The 17962-nt window shown below is 41.1% G+C and overlaps 1 pseudogene; it reads right to left on the bottom strand.

Annotated features, from left to right (window-relative positions):
• Positions 1–1144: 1144 nt before the first annotated feature.
• Positions 1145–12148, bottom strand: LOC131904442 (COP9 signalosome complex subunit 2-like; annotated as a pseudogene).
• Positions 12149–17962: the final 5814 nt, after the last annotated feature.

Raw genomic sequence — 17962 nt, 5'->3', positions numbered from 1 at the left:
TCTGGCATCCAGGCACATGGTTTCATGATATGAGCATGAGTGGGTCTAGGCAGTCCTAACTCTATGGCCTCAGTTGCAATCCACATAGCTTCTTTGTACTCAGCAGGCAGGTGAATTTTGTGAGTGTGAGGCCAAGTTGATCTGTATACCAAATTTCAAGCCAGCAAGAGCTACATAGTGAGGCCCTATCACAAAAACAAAGAAAAATGGTTTTTTGTTTTTAAAATCTTAACTGAAGACAAAATAATCTGAAATGTCTAAGGTACTGAAAAATAAAAACAATACCAAATGTAATAAAAATCACCAAGAAGCAGATAATTTCTGAGCTTCACTATTTATTTTGCCGCATGAGCCCTGAGAAACAGTGTGCTACTATAATTATGGTTTACTAGGCTTTACTCACTACAGGAACATAAAGGCATCCACACATTTTTTGAAGAATTGATATTTTACAAATTGCAGCAAATATTTTTAACTCATACATGGAAAAAAGAAGTGTTTAAAAGAGTATGAGTACCAAACTACCACAGGTCATTTGTGAGAGAATTTCTGCAGGTAAATATGTCTAAATTAACTAATGAGCAGACAGGTGATACATGCCTTTGACTTTAGCAGTTGGGAGGCCTAGCTAGGCAGATCTCTAGGGGTTTAGGGTCAGCCTGGTCTGCATAGCCAGCTCCAGGCCAGGCAAAGCTACAAAGTAAAACTCTATCTGAAAAAGAAATCAAATAACAAAAACAATCAATCAATCAAACAAACAAAACTTAATTAACAGTAGCATGTCAGTGTATTTAAATACATACACAGATCATTTCTCTGGTTATGTTCCTCATGACAAAATATCATAGTGCCACATGTGTGGAGCATGTCAATACAGTATAAATTCCACAGAATTTTTTTCTTTTGGAAATGAAAGCTATTTTTTCTTGGAATAATTCAGCAGCAAAACGCAAACCAGTTGATCAACAAACCATGTCTGTCACATTTTCAAGACTCAGCCACAGACAGGAATTCTGCTCCTCCAGCCCTTCTTGAATCATACCTTGGCACTGGTGCCTTAAGCTTGTCTGCAAAGCTTGTTCTCCATTAAGGCGGTTTCCTGACCATAGCCCAGTTCAGAGAATTTACCTTGTGCAGTAGAACATCATGCACCACCCCGCTGCCGACAATCCAATTTAACAAGTTGGTTGACTGGATCATTTTGGCCATGAACGCTGTTATCCAATATGTACTGCAGGAGCAAGCTTTCCACATCTGCTACATTGGTATTTTAACTCCTTAAAAATATAGCTATTATTCTGGTGCAAGATTTAATTAATTTTATGAACATTTATGTTCTGTTGTTTCATAAAAGCTGTACAGTATGTTCTTATATGAGTGGATCATCCATGATGTTGCTGTGGTTTATTCTTAGAATTTTTTCAAATTTAGTGATGTCATTACTCAAACAGACATTTACAAAACCATCACAGCTAGAACTTCTGGATCATATTTATACAAATTATCCTCCTGTGAGTCAAATGCATCTATTCCTGATTTCATTAGCATATTTGCTATGATCAAAGGTTTAAACAAGTACTATGTCTTGGACTTTCTGATTCATCATAATTATTGTAGGCTGGAAAAAATGTGTATATCTTTTCAAATGACTTTCTCTTACCTACACTTTATACCGCATTCTCTGAGGATTCCACAATCAGTGGGTGAGGGATGATGGATTCAATGTGAAGGGTTTGCTATTTTTCTGTGTTATATATATTTGAATTTCTAAACCCTATGTTTTTAATAACTGGATACCCTTTTTTCAGGTCATCTTCACCATCATCATCTGACAAGACTTATATAACTGGCATAAACTTTGTTGAAGTTTTCCATATTCTTCCCTAAATATAATATTTTAAATATAATTCTTCTCTAAATATAGTTTTCTAAGCTTTGTGTTTGTCAGTCTTACAGTTTTCAAAGCTTCCAGTGTTGTTTCATAAAATCCTTGCGGTGCATCCATCTTGTTGGAAGTACAGATATACTCGAGAACAGAATTCATGGATTTTTTTTTTCAGACTAGTGTTCTCTTTGCACTTGGAACACAGGCCAGCAGCTGCTGTAGCTTTTCATCCTTGGAAAGTTTGTTGGCTTGCGTCTATGTTGCTCTTCTACTTCTCCTTCAGCTTCTAGTTCCAAAACCTTGAGACGAGGCTTTGGGATCTTCTATTAATGCTCTGGTATTAAAATACTCATTTTCCAAATCCACATTTGTCTCCAAGTTACGGTCTTTGGAGTATTCCAGGTCATCACCTTCCTATCATTGCATCTGAAATCATCCTTGTGTCAGACATCTTGGCTAGAGTGGGGAGGGGAGAAGAAACTGGAGACCTGCATGCACACTGCCATTGCCGTTTAGGTATTGTGAGTTCCCATCAACACATCCTTCTGTGTTCTGCTTACAGAATTGTGAGCTTTCTCCAAATTCTTCCCACAAGCCCACTCCATGGACTTTAAGACCACATGATCAGGTTTAGGCAAAGCAATGATCTTCTACATGTACAGTTCTAGAAGAAATGTTCTTTCCTGTATTAGGTCTTTTCACATTGCTGTGACCAAATATCTTATATAAGCAACACAAGGGAAGAAACAGTAACTTAGCATACAATTTCAGGATCATGGTAGAGAGGGCTAGCAGAAAAGAGCAGTCAACATCATGGCATCCAAAAAAACAGAGAGAACAGTAGAGAGAAGAGCCTGGGGCAAGATACAGTTCCCAAGAGCAGACTCTCCAGCTAGGCTTACCTCCTAAAGTCTCTAAAGCCTCCCCAGATAGTGCCACTGCCACCAGTCAGGAACTAACCTTTCAATCACAAAGTATTTTTCAAAGGCAGCAACTATAAAGTACAGGTCAATAAAATTGAAACATTTTAAGTTTCTCATATCTAAAAATTGTTTTTGCAGGTTAAAGAAACCTCAAGGTACTCATACAGTCTCGAATCCAATCACTGTGCTGTTGATACTCAGGTCATTACAATATTTTCTAGTTGCAACTTTTCTCCAACCAGAATACAGTCATGGTTTTGTGTGGTCTATAAGTTTTATTTCAGCAAAGCTGTTCTGTAAAACACTTAATGGGACTTGCAAAGGTGGTACCCTGGTACATGCTCCTCTTGTAGAGTTCAGTTCTTAACACCCATGTCAGGTGTCTCACATCCATCTGTAACTGATCTGACACCTTCTGATGGCTCTCATTGGTACTGAGATACATGTGACTACACACATACATAAATTTTTAAAAATTAATCTTTTTAAAAAGTCTACTGTTTTCTTTTGAAACGTGCATATATAAATATACTTTATATTCAAAGTAAGTTAAATCTTTTTAAAGTGTTTATTCATTTGTGATTCACTAATTTAAATTTTTAAACATTATTTTACATTTATTTTATTGGAGGTTAGTTGGGTATATGAGTGTTATAGTGTGTGTGTGTGTGTGTGTGTGTGTGTGTGTGTATGTATGTATGTATGTATGTGTGTGTAAGTCACTGGGGGAGCCAGTTCTTTTCTTCTATAATGTGGGTTCCAGAGATTGAGGTCAGATCATCATCCTCAGTATCAGGCACCTTCACCCACTGAGACACTTTTTACAGCATTTGTTACCCCTTGAATTCCCCTTGGAAAACTGCTTCAGAAGATCATTCTATAGATCATGCCTCTAGCTGACATGGGAACATTAGGATGGAAACAGTTTATAAAGAACTGCATTTCAGAAATGTGTGTAAATGGAAAGTGGTGAAATGTGTTCAATGTGATTATATTTTTTTAAGGTGAGAAAAAAAAAGACCATGGTGACATTCATCTGCAATCCCAGCACAGAGACGGAAATCACATGTTCAAGGCTAGTTTGGGCTACAAAGTGAGACTCCATCCCAAAGAACTCCCTAACCCACAAATTTTCATAAATATTTTAAAAAATATGCCCATCTGTGACACCATTCAGGGGTAGCAGGACCTTGAAACAGTAAGTGAACTCTAGGGAAAACAATGTGTTCTTGAGGGTGTGTTGAGATGCTGGGCTGGGGCCCCTTCCTCCCTCCCTTTCTTCTTGGCTGCTAGGAAGAGCACAGCTTTGCTAAGGCACTAACACAAGTACTAACACATTATGGTTTTGGCCCCCACAGAGGCTTAACAACAAAGGAGCCAAGCAAGTATGGTCTGGATCACGCACCAAAATAAGCATTAGGTATTTGCCACAGCGATAGAGAGTCAATTAACAATAACAACTAGAAACTGAGAAGAAATAGAACAAGAAACCTGTGAAATAGCATCCAGGAGATTTCATTGGGTGGGCCAGTGAGTCAGGGCCTGAGCATAAGTGGGTCATCTCCTCCAGAAGAATGCAAAAGTAAAGGACAGACAAGAGGGTAAGAAATTTAAGTTTCTCAAATGTCAATTACGTGCTTCTTAACAAAATGTGCAGTTTGACAGAACTCAAATAATTTAGCAGGCTACTCAAATAAGCCAAAGCTCACTTATCTAGACATTGACCAACTCATGTTCACTTCAGACCCATTGTTTGTGATTTGATGGTAGCACATGTTTCTGTTGAGAATGAAACAACACATGTTTATGGTTCTTCAATATATATCCATTACTATTGAATTCCTGTGTCCATAACTTGTGACTTCATCTTATTGCACTTCGGAAGTAAATGTAGGGAAAATTTTTAACATTTATCAATCAGTTACTTATCCACTCTTATCCAGCTTCACAAGTTGTTATAAAATAACACAGGGGTGTGACTTGGTGGTGGAGTGTTTTGCCAAGCATATACAGGTCCTGGATTCTATCCATTCTTACAATGGGAGTCAGTGGGAGACAGACAGCAAGAAAGAGCAAATGATGGTTCTGGGGTTATATAGATGGGCAGACGGACAAACTCAACTCTAAATGTCCTTCCAAGTCCACTTTCAATGGGCTGTGTGGAGAAAGTCACTGAAGCATTTGTCGCCTGGGTTTTACACTCTATGAAATAGGATAATTAATGATACTATAGAATCAGGAAAGTCAAGTCCATGTAAAAAACCAGAACAGTGTCTTGGGGGATAGTAAGCCTTCAATAAACCTTAGCTAGCAATGAGAAAACAATTCAGTCTTGAGAAACCAATACTCCCCAGCTGTGCTGGTTTGAAAGAAAATGGCTCCCAAAGGGAGTGGCATGATTAGGGGGTGTGGCCTTGTTAGAGTATGTGTGGCTTTGTTGGAAAAAATGTGTCATAGTGGAGGTGAGCTTTGAGGTCTCATATATGGTTAAGACCACTTCCTGTTGCCTGAGAGTCAAGATGTCAAGACTCTCAACTACTTCTCCAGCACCATGTCTGCCTGCACATCACAGTGTTGCACCATGATGATAATTGACTAAACTTCTGAAACTGTAAGCAAGCCTTGAATTAATTTTTTTCCTTTATAAGAGTTGCTGTGGTCATGGTATCTCTTCACAGCAGTAGAAACTCTAAGATAACAGCTAAAATGCTAATTTATAAGCATACATGTAATATTCCCTGAGCCTTCAACCATACTAATACTAACCATAAAATCTGTGAGCTATATAAACAGCAAATGCATATCTATGTGGCCTACAGATATTTATTCTCCTGACTCTGGTTGTTTCAACTTGGAGAATTTGGTAGTTAGAGCCAAAAAATCCATGTCATGAGGAAGTAACCCATTCTCTAGGATCAAATGGAACATCAAATTAACTAAATTTGCTTGCTTCTGTTTTTATTTAACTTTTGTGAGTCACCAAAGGATGGGAAGCATCAGTTTAAATCCCTGTGTCTAGGCAACAACTAGAGAAGGCTACTTACTGTGATTCACTCAATAACTGACTTGCTCAGCTTGGGTTCAAAATATACCTTTTCTGCTCTCTCTTAGTGGCATGCCTGGAGTTATCAGACATCATTGGTAAGTTCATTTAGTTTTGGAATAAATAAACTGTATTCGTTCATGCTGTTTTATGAGCTTCATTCTTTTGTGCTTTACCTTAAGATCTGATGTTTTAAAAAATTAAAGGAAGAAATGCTTAATAAAAATATGAAAAAATTACGCATGGCATTTCATCTGATTTGTACTTCAGAGCCTCTTATATCCAGATGAAAGATGCCTCATGCTTTCTTCATTTTCTAGGCTTCTCAGGTTGTCAATTTGCAAGACAATGGGGTGGCTTTTGGCGTGCCAGTTTGACAGATATTGATCTAGACCAGATCTTTGTTGTGCTTAAGAATAATGAGCCAATGACATGTCAAACCAAATTACCCACAGAGTTTTTAATCTGAGACAAACAAAAACAGGCACTGACTCTAGGTAAGACCCAGAGTCATGAATTGAGATGGAGAGAAAAAGTCAAAATTTGCTTTTCACTAACCTATAACTTACGTATAGTATTTCTTCAGCTACAAATGTAGAACATAGAGAGTGTAAGCAGCTGTGGGCTTGCTAACAACACAAAGCACATGTGTTGGAAACTTTCACTGTAATTTGTTTCTTATATAACTATATGTATATTATTTTATATGTTTATTTTCATTTTAATTGTGTGTTGGGAGGGGGCATATATGCTGGTACCTGACAAGGGCAGAAGAGAGTACCAATCATAAACTGCCTGATGTGGATGCTGGGAACCAAATCCAGATCCTGTACAAGAATATCAAGCACTCTTAACCAATGAGCCATTTCTTCAGTCTCAATTTTATGTACTTAAGACATTATTTTAAGAAAGTAAAATATCAATTTAGATTATCCAAGTTCATGAAGACATACAAACATGTTGAATTCTACTCTAAACCAAAGTTTTCCCAGTTTCAACCCAATTTCAAATGTCTTAAACACATTTAAGATGTGTGATAATCTGGCTCTTCCTGCCTAGTAACACTTCTTCCAGCATCAGAAGATGAATTTGCATTATCAACCACTGCCCCAACAGTGGGCCAATACACCACTCACAGTTTCCTTTTAATTCCCTTCACCTGAAATACTCACTAACTTTGAGCAATTCTTGGGACATTATTGTTAAAACCAAATGGCAATTTTAGCATTGAAAATGCAGTGATGAAATTAAAATGTAATGGATGTGCTTGAAAACAAAACTGAAGAGAAAAGGAAGGAATTAATAAAGTGGAAGGCAAGTGATCAGATAGCAAATGATCCAACTTGTATGATGCACTGGCTAGTTTTATGACAATTTGATACAAGCTGTAGTCATCAGAGGAGTGGATCTCAATTGAGAAAATGTCTCCCTAAGATCAGGCTGTAGGCAAGCTTGTAGGGCATTTTGTTTATTAGTTATTGATGTAGAAGGGCCCAGCCCATTGTGGGTAGGGCTACTCTTAAGCAGGTGATAGTCTTGGGTTCTATAAGAATTTGGATTGAACAAGTCATGGGAAGCAAGCCAGTAAGCAGCACCCCTCCATGACCTCTGCACCTGTTCCTGTCTCCAGTTTCCTGCCTTTAATGAGTTCTTGTCCTCACTGATTTTGATGATGAACTATTATATGGAACTGTGAGTGAAATAATCACTTTCTTTCCTGTCTTAGTTAGGATTTCTATTGCTGCTTCGAAACGCCATGACCAAAAGCACATTGGGGAGGAAAGGGTTTACACTTACACTTCTACATTGCTGTTCATCACTGAAGGAAGCCAGAACAAGAGCTCAAATATGGCTGGAATCTGGAGGCAATAGCTAATGCAGAGGCCATGGAGGGATGCTGATTATTGGTTTGCTCAACATACATGGCTTACTCAGCCTGCTTTTTTATAGAACCCCAGACTACCAGCTCAGGGGTGGTGCCACCTACAATGGGCTGGGCCCTCCCTCATCAATCTCTAATAAAGAAGATGCCCTAAAGCTGGATGTAATGGAGACATTTCCTCAATTAAGGTTCCTTCCTTTCAGACAACTCTGGCTTGTGTCAAGTTGTCATAAACTAGCCAGCACTCCTGAAGTTTCTTTTGGTCATGTGTTTCATCACAGCACTAGTAATACTACCTAAGACAAGTTGGTACCAGAATAGTGGGGTCTTACTGTGACAGACCTGACCATGTTATTTAGGGCAGGATTGTGGAAGGGCTTTGGAACTTTGGGCTAGAAAAGCCATTGAGTGTTGAGAGATCAGTGAGCTATTCTGTAGGAGCTTGGAAGATAGGAATGTTGAGAACAGTGCAGATGATGGAGGCCTGGCTTGTGAAGTTTTTAGAGGAAACAAAGACTCCACTGGGCCTTTTGTGTGAAGAATCTGTGGTTTTTGGTCAAATGAAGCTCAAGACATGGCTTCAGTTAGTAAGATACCAGAACCACTAAAGTAAAACCTTTGCTTTGCTGAGACAATGGATGCTGGCCAGCTGGGGATGAAGAACCAGCTGTGATTAAGAAAACAATATCATTGAGGTGATGTCTTCTGGGAAGTGTTTCCTCAGGAGCTGTGATCCAGAGATAGCCAAGGTTGTATCTCCTGTTGCCAGCCAAACTTGGTAGTGTAAAAGTCATCAAGGTGGTACTGGTTTTGAAGGCATGAAGTAGTCATGAAGAGCAGCTGAAGGTTGACACTGTGTGGCAATACTGGAGTCCCTGATGAGAGGCTATTTGTGAAAGTGCAGCCCAGTTGTGGCAAGTGACCCCAGCAGTTTTGGAGATGCTACTACCACGGGATCACCACCAAGAACAGGAGCAGCAGGGGAGTGGATGCAGCTAGGGACTAGAAGACAAGCTGTGTGTGCTACAAAGGGCAGAGCTGGAAAAGTGATCCAAACCCCATGGAGGATCCCAGAAGATCATGAGTGAATCACAGATAATTGAACATTGAGTTCCTTACACTGTTAAAGTTTGGTTTTGTTTTATTCATATTATGACTGTGCCCTTGTTTATTCATATTGTGACTGTGCCTTGTTTATTCATATTGTGACTGTGCTCTTGAATAAAGTACTTAATTTTGATTTTTAAAGGAGTCCACAGCAAAGAGACTTGGAACCTTTAAAGGAGATTTGGGCTTTTAAAAGAGATTAAATATTTTAAAGAGACTTAACTTTTAATATGCTTGAATTTGTAAAGACTGTGGGACTTTTATTTATCTTTTATATTGTGATATTAATATGCCATTATGGGATAAATGAGAAAGAAAAAGTTCTAATTGGAAAGTGATGTGTTTATACGTCAAGTTGAAAAAGCATCAGTTGTACTAGCTAGTTTTACGTCAACCTGATACAAGCTAGAATCATCAGAGGAGGGGGCCTCAAATGAGAAACTGTCTCTGTAAGACCAGGCTGTATGCCAGCCTGTAGGATATTTCTTAATTAGTTATTGAAGTTGAGGGGGGGGGGGCTAACCCCTTGTGGATGAGGCCACCTCTGGGTTGGTAGTCCTATAAGAAGGCAGGAGCAAGTCATAGGACGCAAGCCAATGAGCAGCATGCCTCCGTTGTCTCTGCATCATCTCCTGCCTATGAGTTCTTGCCCTGTTTGAGTTCCTGTCCTCACTGCTTTTGACACAGAAATAACAAATGACACAAAAGTATTTTGTTGGGAAGGAGGAAGAGCTTGAAGGACTCGTGACACTATAACAAAGAAATCTCCAATTCCCGTTACCAGAGTCCCCAGAAGAGAAAAGAGTACAAGCACTCAACACAGTACTTATAACCTTCCAAAACTTGGAAAACACACTGTAAATTCAAGAAACAGAGTGAACCCAACAGTCACTTCCATCCAAAACACATTGACACACAAGCAGTAAAAATCTTAAAACTGACAACGAGGAACAGAATTCTGAAGCACCAAGACAAATATGATACTTTATGCTGTGCTGAGAGTTGAACCCAGGACTTTGTGCATGCTAGGCAAGAGCTCTATCTGTTATGGGACACCCTAAGAGATAACTCCTGAGATGCCTGAACAAGTCATATGGAGTCTTTATTCACTGCCAGTGAGGCTTTCTGAGGCAGAGTAATAGGAGGCAGCCTCAACCTTCAGTTTGTTTAGGATTTTAAAGCCAAAATGGCAACTATGATATATATAGAAAGGCAGCTTTGGACATCTTCAGCAAGCAAGTGTTGTTTATAAAAGCAGAGAGATATCAGCTAAGTGCTCAGTTAGTTCTTATAACCTTTAGGTCAGAGACACATTATATAGGGATTTTTGAATGTTCCAGAGGCCAATTTAACTCTAGGAATTTATGTCTAGTTTAAGTGACCAGAGACCATTTTACCTAAGATAGTTTTAGCAGTTAAAGTATTCTTGGGAATACCTTAATGAAATGGTATAACTATAGTTTTGTAGCCAACTACATCCCCCAATGGTTCTAGGAGAATGAATTAAATCATCAAAAAATAATCCATGGAGTTTACTTTTAGGACTGCTGTGGGGGTCCCTGGAAATGTCATAGATGGCAAGAAAATGAACCACTACAGGCAAGAAGAAAAGCTTGGTGCAACCCAACATATCCAGTGCTGGTTCAAATTTCTAGATTCGACACCAGGTGGGTTACTGTAAGCATAGTAAAACACAGTACAATTTTTGGGAAAAAAAGGTTTTCTGGTATAGTACAATCCCCAGTGCATAAGGAGGCATAATTACATCAAAACTCAACTCAGAGTACATCTAACCATGAAGATGGGTTCTATAACTTAAGGGCCTAGCATCTAATGTGGTCTCTGACTGAGATAGCATAGAGGTCAGCAGACTATACAGTTCATGTGACATCTCCCCTAAAGATGGGGTTCTACTGACTTAAAAACAAAGATAAAGATAAATGTCTAGGGAGAGAGAGTCTGGGATAAACTTTCAGAGGTATTTGGGTGAAGTCTGGCTGTAGAAGACTGCAAAGGTCATTAGGTCATTAACAAAATCCACTCCCAGCTTTCTGAGTGGAAAACAGGTATTTATTTTCTCCATTGAGGAGAGACCTCCACATTCTTAACAATCCTGTTTTCTCAAATATTTATCTGGATCACCAGGATTTTGTACCCACTACAGGCCCCTAGTATCTAGAGTGTCTTTTTCTTTTGACTGACAGGGGCAGAGGGAAACATAAAAGGGTAAACGTTGATATCCACAAATGAACATTAGGTTGCATAAAATGGCAAGACAGAAAAAATAAACACCCATTTTATCCAGGTAAAATTGAGTAACCATGAAGCATTAGGGATCTCCCTGGAACTGCCCTCTCCAAACCCTGCCCCTGAAAGACCATCAAACAGCGGCTCCACCCCCAGAGGGTGTTGAAGGTCTGACTAATTGACTTCTCCTTGTGGTTCCTCCTTGTGGCTTCTCCTTCTTCCAGGGACTGCCCAGGAATGTTTTGCTCACATTAAACTGGACTTGTTAATTTGGCCTGATCTGATTTACTGAGTAAGGAGAGAGGCCCAATATTGGGGTCTTAATTCACTCTCAGTGAGGCTTTCAAAAATCTTATGTAATGTGTGTTAGAATTCCTAGTCATTCCCCAGCTACATGACCACACATGCACTGTCCAGTAGCCAGGCAAGATGTTTAGGCATCCCAGGGTCTTACATCCTATGTAATTCATGCATTGCATGATCATGTAATTTACGAGCAGTGTGATCACATAATCTATGTGCATGTGTGGCATGGCATGCATAACTACATAAACCCATTTGCACATGTGTGGGTGGAACCTATAAAGTCCCATTTATCCCTCTGCCCTTTTTTCCTGCATGGTAATTCCCATAGGCCTAAGCACATCCCTTCTGTACTCTTCCCTTAATAAACTCTTATAGTAGGTTTTGTTGTACCTCATGGCTTTTCTCGAATGGTAAACAGCACCACTTAATGAATAACATTGGTGCTGAGATGAAGTAGGCCCTCCTGGTGCTCTGTACCCAGGACCCTGTACTGAGGTTTACTCTATCTACAACTGCCCACTTTTCCATTTGCCCAGCCACTGGACTGCTTCACACAACACTGGCTGCTTTGGTGAGTTTTCCCTTTCCAGGCAGGATAGATAGGCTTCAATCTCTAGCCATTTCCCATGACTGTGATCTGAGATGTCACTCTCACTGTTGGACCCCCATCCTTGGGCTGCATCCTCAGGCTGCATATGCCCCACCCTCATTCTTTCATTTTGAATGACTTGATCCTTCTGCTGTCGGACCCTCATCCTGGGCTACGTACACGCTGGCCCTCATTCTCTGGCTTGACTTGTGCCAATCACCAATCCTGACTTGATCTCAGGGATGACTGAGATTATGGTCTTGGATCATGCTTGGTTTTGTATTTTTTCTCTCTGCTGTGGTCATGGGAAATAAGGTTTCCTCCTATTAGTCCCACTCCTCCTCTGAAAAATGGCCTAAATCCCTCAGATAACAATAAAAAATGGCCACCTAATGGTTCCTTGGACCCTGATATTTTACGGGAATTATCTAACTTCTGCCTGCAAAGGGGCAAATGAAAAGAGTTACCTTACATCCAAGCTTTTTTCTATCTCAGCTCTAAACCCTCCCTTCTTGATTCCTTCTCTCCCACCCACATACTCCAATACTTTCTAATACTCTACTTCCTGAGGAGCACAATTTGGGAGCAGGCTAGGATACATGCAGATGAGCTTCATCAAACTAGTGCTGCCCATCTAATTGGGGCCGAGGCAGTTCCTGATCAGGACCCACACTGGGATTATAATACTCCAAGTCACTCCCTAGTTAGGGATTGGTTTATAACCTGCCTCCTGGCAAGCTTTCAAAAGGCTGCCCTCAAACCAGTAAATTATGAAAAGCTAAAAAATGTAATTCAAGATAAGGAAGAAAATCCTTCTCATTTTTAAGAATGGCTTACAAAGGCTGTCTTACAATATACTAGTCTGGATCCTGAGAGCCTACAGGGCAGACAGCTCCTTATGACCCACTTTGTCTTGCAGAGCTTCCCCGACATCAGGGCAAAACTTAAGTGTCTGGGGAGAGTGCCTCTGAACCCACTGGCAGAAGTTTTAGTGGTGGCATTTAAGGTGTATTATGGGAGAAATGAGAAAGCTTGTAAACAAAACTGCCAAATACCGGCACACACTATCTAACTGGCCACCTGAAGGCTTCCAGGTCCCTGTTTTAAGTGTGGTAGAGAAGGCCACTGGGCTTGTGCCTGCCCTGCCCCATGAGGTCCACCATCTGGGCCTTGTCCAAAGTGCCACCAAGAGGGACACTGGTCAGCTGACTGCCCCCATGCACCTTGTGGCATGAGGACATTGAACAAATACCACCCTCCAGCCAATCGCCTAGGCTTGGTGATGGATGATTGAAGGGAACCTAGGGTAGCCATTACAGTATTGGGGTGATCCATTTCCTTCCTTTTGGACACTGGAGACACTTACTCCTGAGGGAGTTTTACAGCCCCACCTCTCTCTCTCATCTCCTTATTGTCAGCGTAAGGGGACAGCCTTACCTACCTCACCAGATCCCACCACTTAATTATATTTTCAGGGGTATCACTCTCACTCACACATTTTTAATTGTGCCAACCTGTCCTGTGTCCCTAATGGGAAGAGATTTTCTAGCTAAGGTAGGAGCTTTTATTTCATTGGCTCCCCCATTTGCCTTACTCCAGACTCATCAACAGCTCCTTTCCTCCTCCTTCTAGCTACCCCCAGACTCAAAAGGGTTTAGATTCTGCAAAAAACAGACTTTAATATAACAATCTGTTACTGTTAAATGCCCTCAGCAACTGATCACCTGTGTCTCCTGGATGCTAAACTAATGAAAGAAACAGGTGCCTTAAGGTTTATCTCAGGTGAATATTAAAAGCAAGTTCCAGGTTTCTCTTTCTCTTTCTCTCTCTTGCTAACACTAACTAACAAAATTCTGATAGCAGAATACTAAACATTATAATATCATGGCTACCAGCTCAAGATTTTAATCCCTTTAAATTCCCTTCTTAATATGTTTAAAAATTCTTCTGAGCTCCAGAGCCAGCTTAAATCCATCTGGACAGGTCAGATCCACTTCAAATAAGTATAATTCAAACTTTCTTGGTCCCAGGACTCCCCTCCCTTACCCTGGGACCCCTCAGGGACCCTCTCAAGGTAATTTTTTTAACTCCCTCTTCTGCTTGTCAGACCCAAACAGTCCCAGAGCCTGAAGCAACAGAAGGTGATGGATGATTCCCCAAAGCAGCAGAGGATAATCCACTACCTTAGCACATCTGGCTACCCCAATAGCCCCCTTATCTATCCCCAAAAGTTAACTGACACCCACCGAGTCAGCTGGAAGCAGTTTCAGGAGACACAGTCCCCAATTTCTGTTCACCCACCATTTTTATAATAAACAAAGAGTTTGGAATGTTAAAATTCCCAGTCACTCCCCCAGCTACATGACCACACATGTGCTGTCCAGTAGCCAGACAAGATGCTTAGTCATCCCAGGGCCTTACATCCTTCGTAATCCATGTGCTGCATGGTAACGTAATCTGTGTGCATGTGTAGCATAGCTACACAAGCCCATATGCACATATGCAGGCGGAACTGCTGTGGATATCACTCTGTATGCTGTGAATGTGTTGCTCTGATTGGTTAATAAATAAAGTGCTGATTAGCCAGTAGCAGGCAGGAAGTATAGGTGGGACAAAGAGAGAGGAGAATTCTGGAAACAGGAAGCTTAGTGAGGAGATGCTGCCAGCCGCCACCGTGAGAAGCAAGACGTAAAGATACTGGTAAGCCATGAGCCACATGGCAAGGTATAGATTTATAGAAATGGGTTAATTTAAGATGTAAGATCTAGCTAGCAAGAAGCCTGAGCCATTAGGCCATACAGTTTTAATTAATATAAGTCTCTGTGTGTTTACTTGGGTCTGAGCGGCCTGCAGGACTGGTGGGTTTTGTCCTGACTGCAGGCCAGGCAGGACACAGGAAAACTAGCTACACAGAACCTATAAAATCAGGTCTCACTTATCCTTCTGCCTTTTTTTCCTACATGATAATTCCCATAGGCCTAAGCACATCCCTTCTGTTCCCTTCCCTTAATAAACTCTTATAGTGGGTTTTGTTGTACCTCATGGCTTTTCTCAAATGGTAAATAGCACCACTTGATGAATAACATTGAACTGATTAATAAATAACAATGTGTCCCTAACCTAAAGTTTATAAGAATTAACTACCACTTAACTGATATCTCTCTGCTTTTGTAAACAACACTTGCTTGCTGAAGATGTCCAGAGCTGCCTTTCTATATATGTCACAATTGCCATTTTGACTTTAAAATCATAAATAAATTGAATCTTTTCATTTGGTATATTGGCCAGGAAGAGTCAAGATTTCCCTGTTGGCCCCTGGCCACATGGGAAAACCACTCCACCACCTACACACACTCTCCACTAGAGTAGATTAGCTTTCAGCTGGTTTGTTTCCCTTCCAAGTCACTGCCTGTAGTGTAGGGTCCAGGACCACCCCCCTGATTTTGGGGTACCCTTCCAAGACATGGCCATGCCTGGGGCACCAACCTGTTCCCACTCAATCTGATCCTCCTTGGATGTCTGGGATGCTGGGAATCCAGGCTGGGGATCTTCCTCTACATAGCTCAAAAGGCTAGGGCAATGGATGCATCAAGCTTTAGTCAAAGACTTGTGAATGGTTGCTTGTGAGTTAAGTCGATCCCCAATTGCTAGAAGATTTATCCAAATCAGGTCTAGCTCACACTGTATGCATGAGCGCCCCCAGCCAGGTTTATGAACATTACATCTCCCCACCACCACTGCTTCTTGGCCTGCCTGGCATCTCCTACTTTCACTGTCTTTCTGCCACTCTGCCCCCCCCCCTCATTCCCTGCTTGTCCACTCTCCTTGCTTGTTCCTGCCTCCTCTGGCTCTTTTGTAAATGTCTCATTCTATTTGTTACAGCATCTAAATGAAAGCTGAGGACACCGCTACTTCATGTCAACCATATAGCTGTTTGTTTCGCTCCTGCTGGCAGAACCACCACCCTGCAGCTGTGGCTATCCCCCTCTCCTGTCCAGCTACCCCCTGCTCTGTGTTCCTGACTCTTCTCTGACTTTGACTGCCTATACCAAGGCTGCATGCCCAGCACAGGGCTGTTCAATCCCCCTTCCCCAACAGCCTGGGAGACCCACAGTCTAAGCTTCAGCCAGCTGTGTTCTCTACATGGGTCTTGCCCCGCCCCCCTGTGCTACTGTTGGTCTATTCCCATGCCACTCCCATCCCTGTACCATGAAACTCTGCTATTACACCTTCTCTCTCTCCAAAAAAATCTCTTTTCCCCAAACCCTCCACTTCCTGTTCCAGCTTGTTCCCATCTCAGGCAGTCTGCTGCTACTCCCGATGCACTCCCCACCACACTATGCTAAAATTCTACCTGCCCATGGTGGGCTGCTTCATCTGAAAGTCTTATTTATCTTCCTGTTAAAAAGCCTCATCTACTTTGTGTATGTATGGAATGTGGCCACAGTATGCTTGTTTTTAACTGATTTTGAATGTGTACATGTTCCCTGTGTCTCAGCTATGCTTATAACTCACTGTCTGGGCTCAGAATTTGCCTCTGGGCTTTGCCGAATATGATGCAATGACAGAAAAAGTTATTTTATGATGTCCTACCTTTTTATTTAAAAAAAATCAGCTAAAAATTGTATATGGTTTAAAATCTGTAAAACTTGTAACTCCAGATTTAAACTGCTCTGCAAAACAACACACGATCTGTCAATACCTTATAACATGTGGGCAGTCACCATTTTGGCTAAGGCTAAAGAGAGAGGTTATGACTTCCTTGCTGTCTTTAGTGAGGGTGACCACATGGACTGGTCCTACCAAGGAGATGTTACATCTCAAATATATTTTTCTAAATGATAATTCCTGTCCTGTCCTAAAAATAAGGTTTATGAAAGATAGAATTTAAAACAATGCTAATTTAACAAGGTATTAAAGCTGCACCTCCATGCATTCATGTACAGGGATATGTCTTGCTAAAAGCCAGATTTTATAGCATAAGAGTATTCCCTTATATGGGTTTTAAAAACACTAAATTGTTTACAATGCTAACTTGATTTTGCCTTATCATTATATCTAAGGACCACAGCTGAAAACTAGAGACTGAGATATTCCTTCTAATCTTCTTGCTTTTACCAACATTGGTAAGCTGTAACTAATTGGGAAAACTGCATGTCCAGATTTAGCTTATTAAACAACATTTGTCTAATTCAGACATACCTAACAGATAATTACACCCTGATCATCAAGCACTTCCGGGATCTGAGAGTATGGCATTTTAATAAAAATAGAGACATGCCAGATCCTAGCTGCCTCCTGTGCCTCCTCCAAGAAACACAGATGAACTTCTACCCAGAAGCTTGCTTTAAATGTGGCAAAGTGAGCCTCACAGCAAGAAACCGCTTTGCACTTTAAACCAGTGCCAAGACCCTGTCCAGACTGGACAACAGGACACTGGGGGATCAATTACTTCATGATGCCAGGTCAGGGTGGGTCACTCTCTCTAAATTCCTACCCCACAGGAAAGTCTGTCAGATATTCTGGACATGGCAGCTGAAGACAGGTACTGCCTCTGGGACAGTCTGTCCCTCCATTGACCACAGAGAAACCTGGGATTGACTAGGTAGCTGGAAAGCTGTCTCATTTCTGCTTATCCTTCTCAGATTTGATGGTGTTGATGACTAGTGTACTTGTTAGTTTTCTGATCTGCCCCTTGGGGACCCATTCAGCATCCTGACATCTCATATGTAAAGTCCCCTTTAAGAAAAAACTCCTCTCCCTTGGCTCTCTCTCTCCCCCTTTGCCAGAGGTAGTGTGCACCCCCTCTTTCTCTCTCTCTCTCCCACTCTCTTTCTCTCTTTTCTCCTTCCCTCCATTCCCTCTTCCCTCCCCTCAAAATAAACTCTTCACATGAATGTCTCGTCTGCTTTGTGAGTAACTTTCCACCATGCCATACTGCCATCCACCATGCCCGTATGGCATGATACACGCTGCAGGG

This window comes from Peromyscus eremicus, chromosome 2, assembly GCF_949786415.1.
Source record: "Peromyscus eremicus chromosome 2, PerEre_H2_v1, whole genome shotgun sequence".
Taxonomy (NCBI): Eukaryota; Metazoa; Chordata; class Mammalia; order Rodentia; family Cricetidae; genus Peromyscus; species Peromyscus eremicus.
The sequence above is the reverse complement of the archived record's forward strand: the minus strand, read 5'-3'. Positions and strand labels throughout refer to the sequence as shown.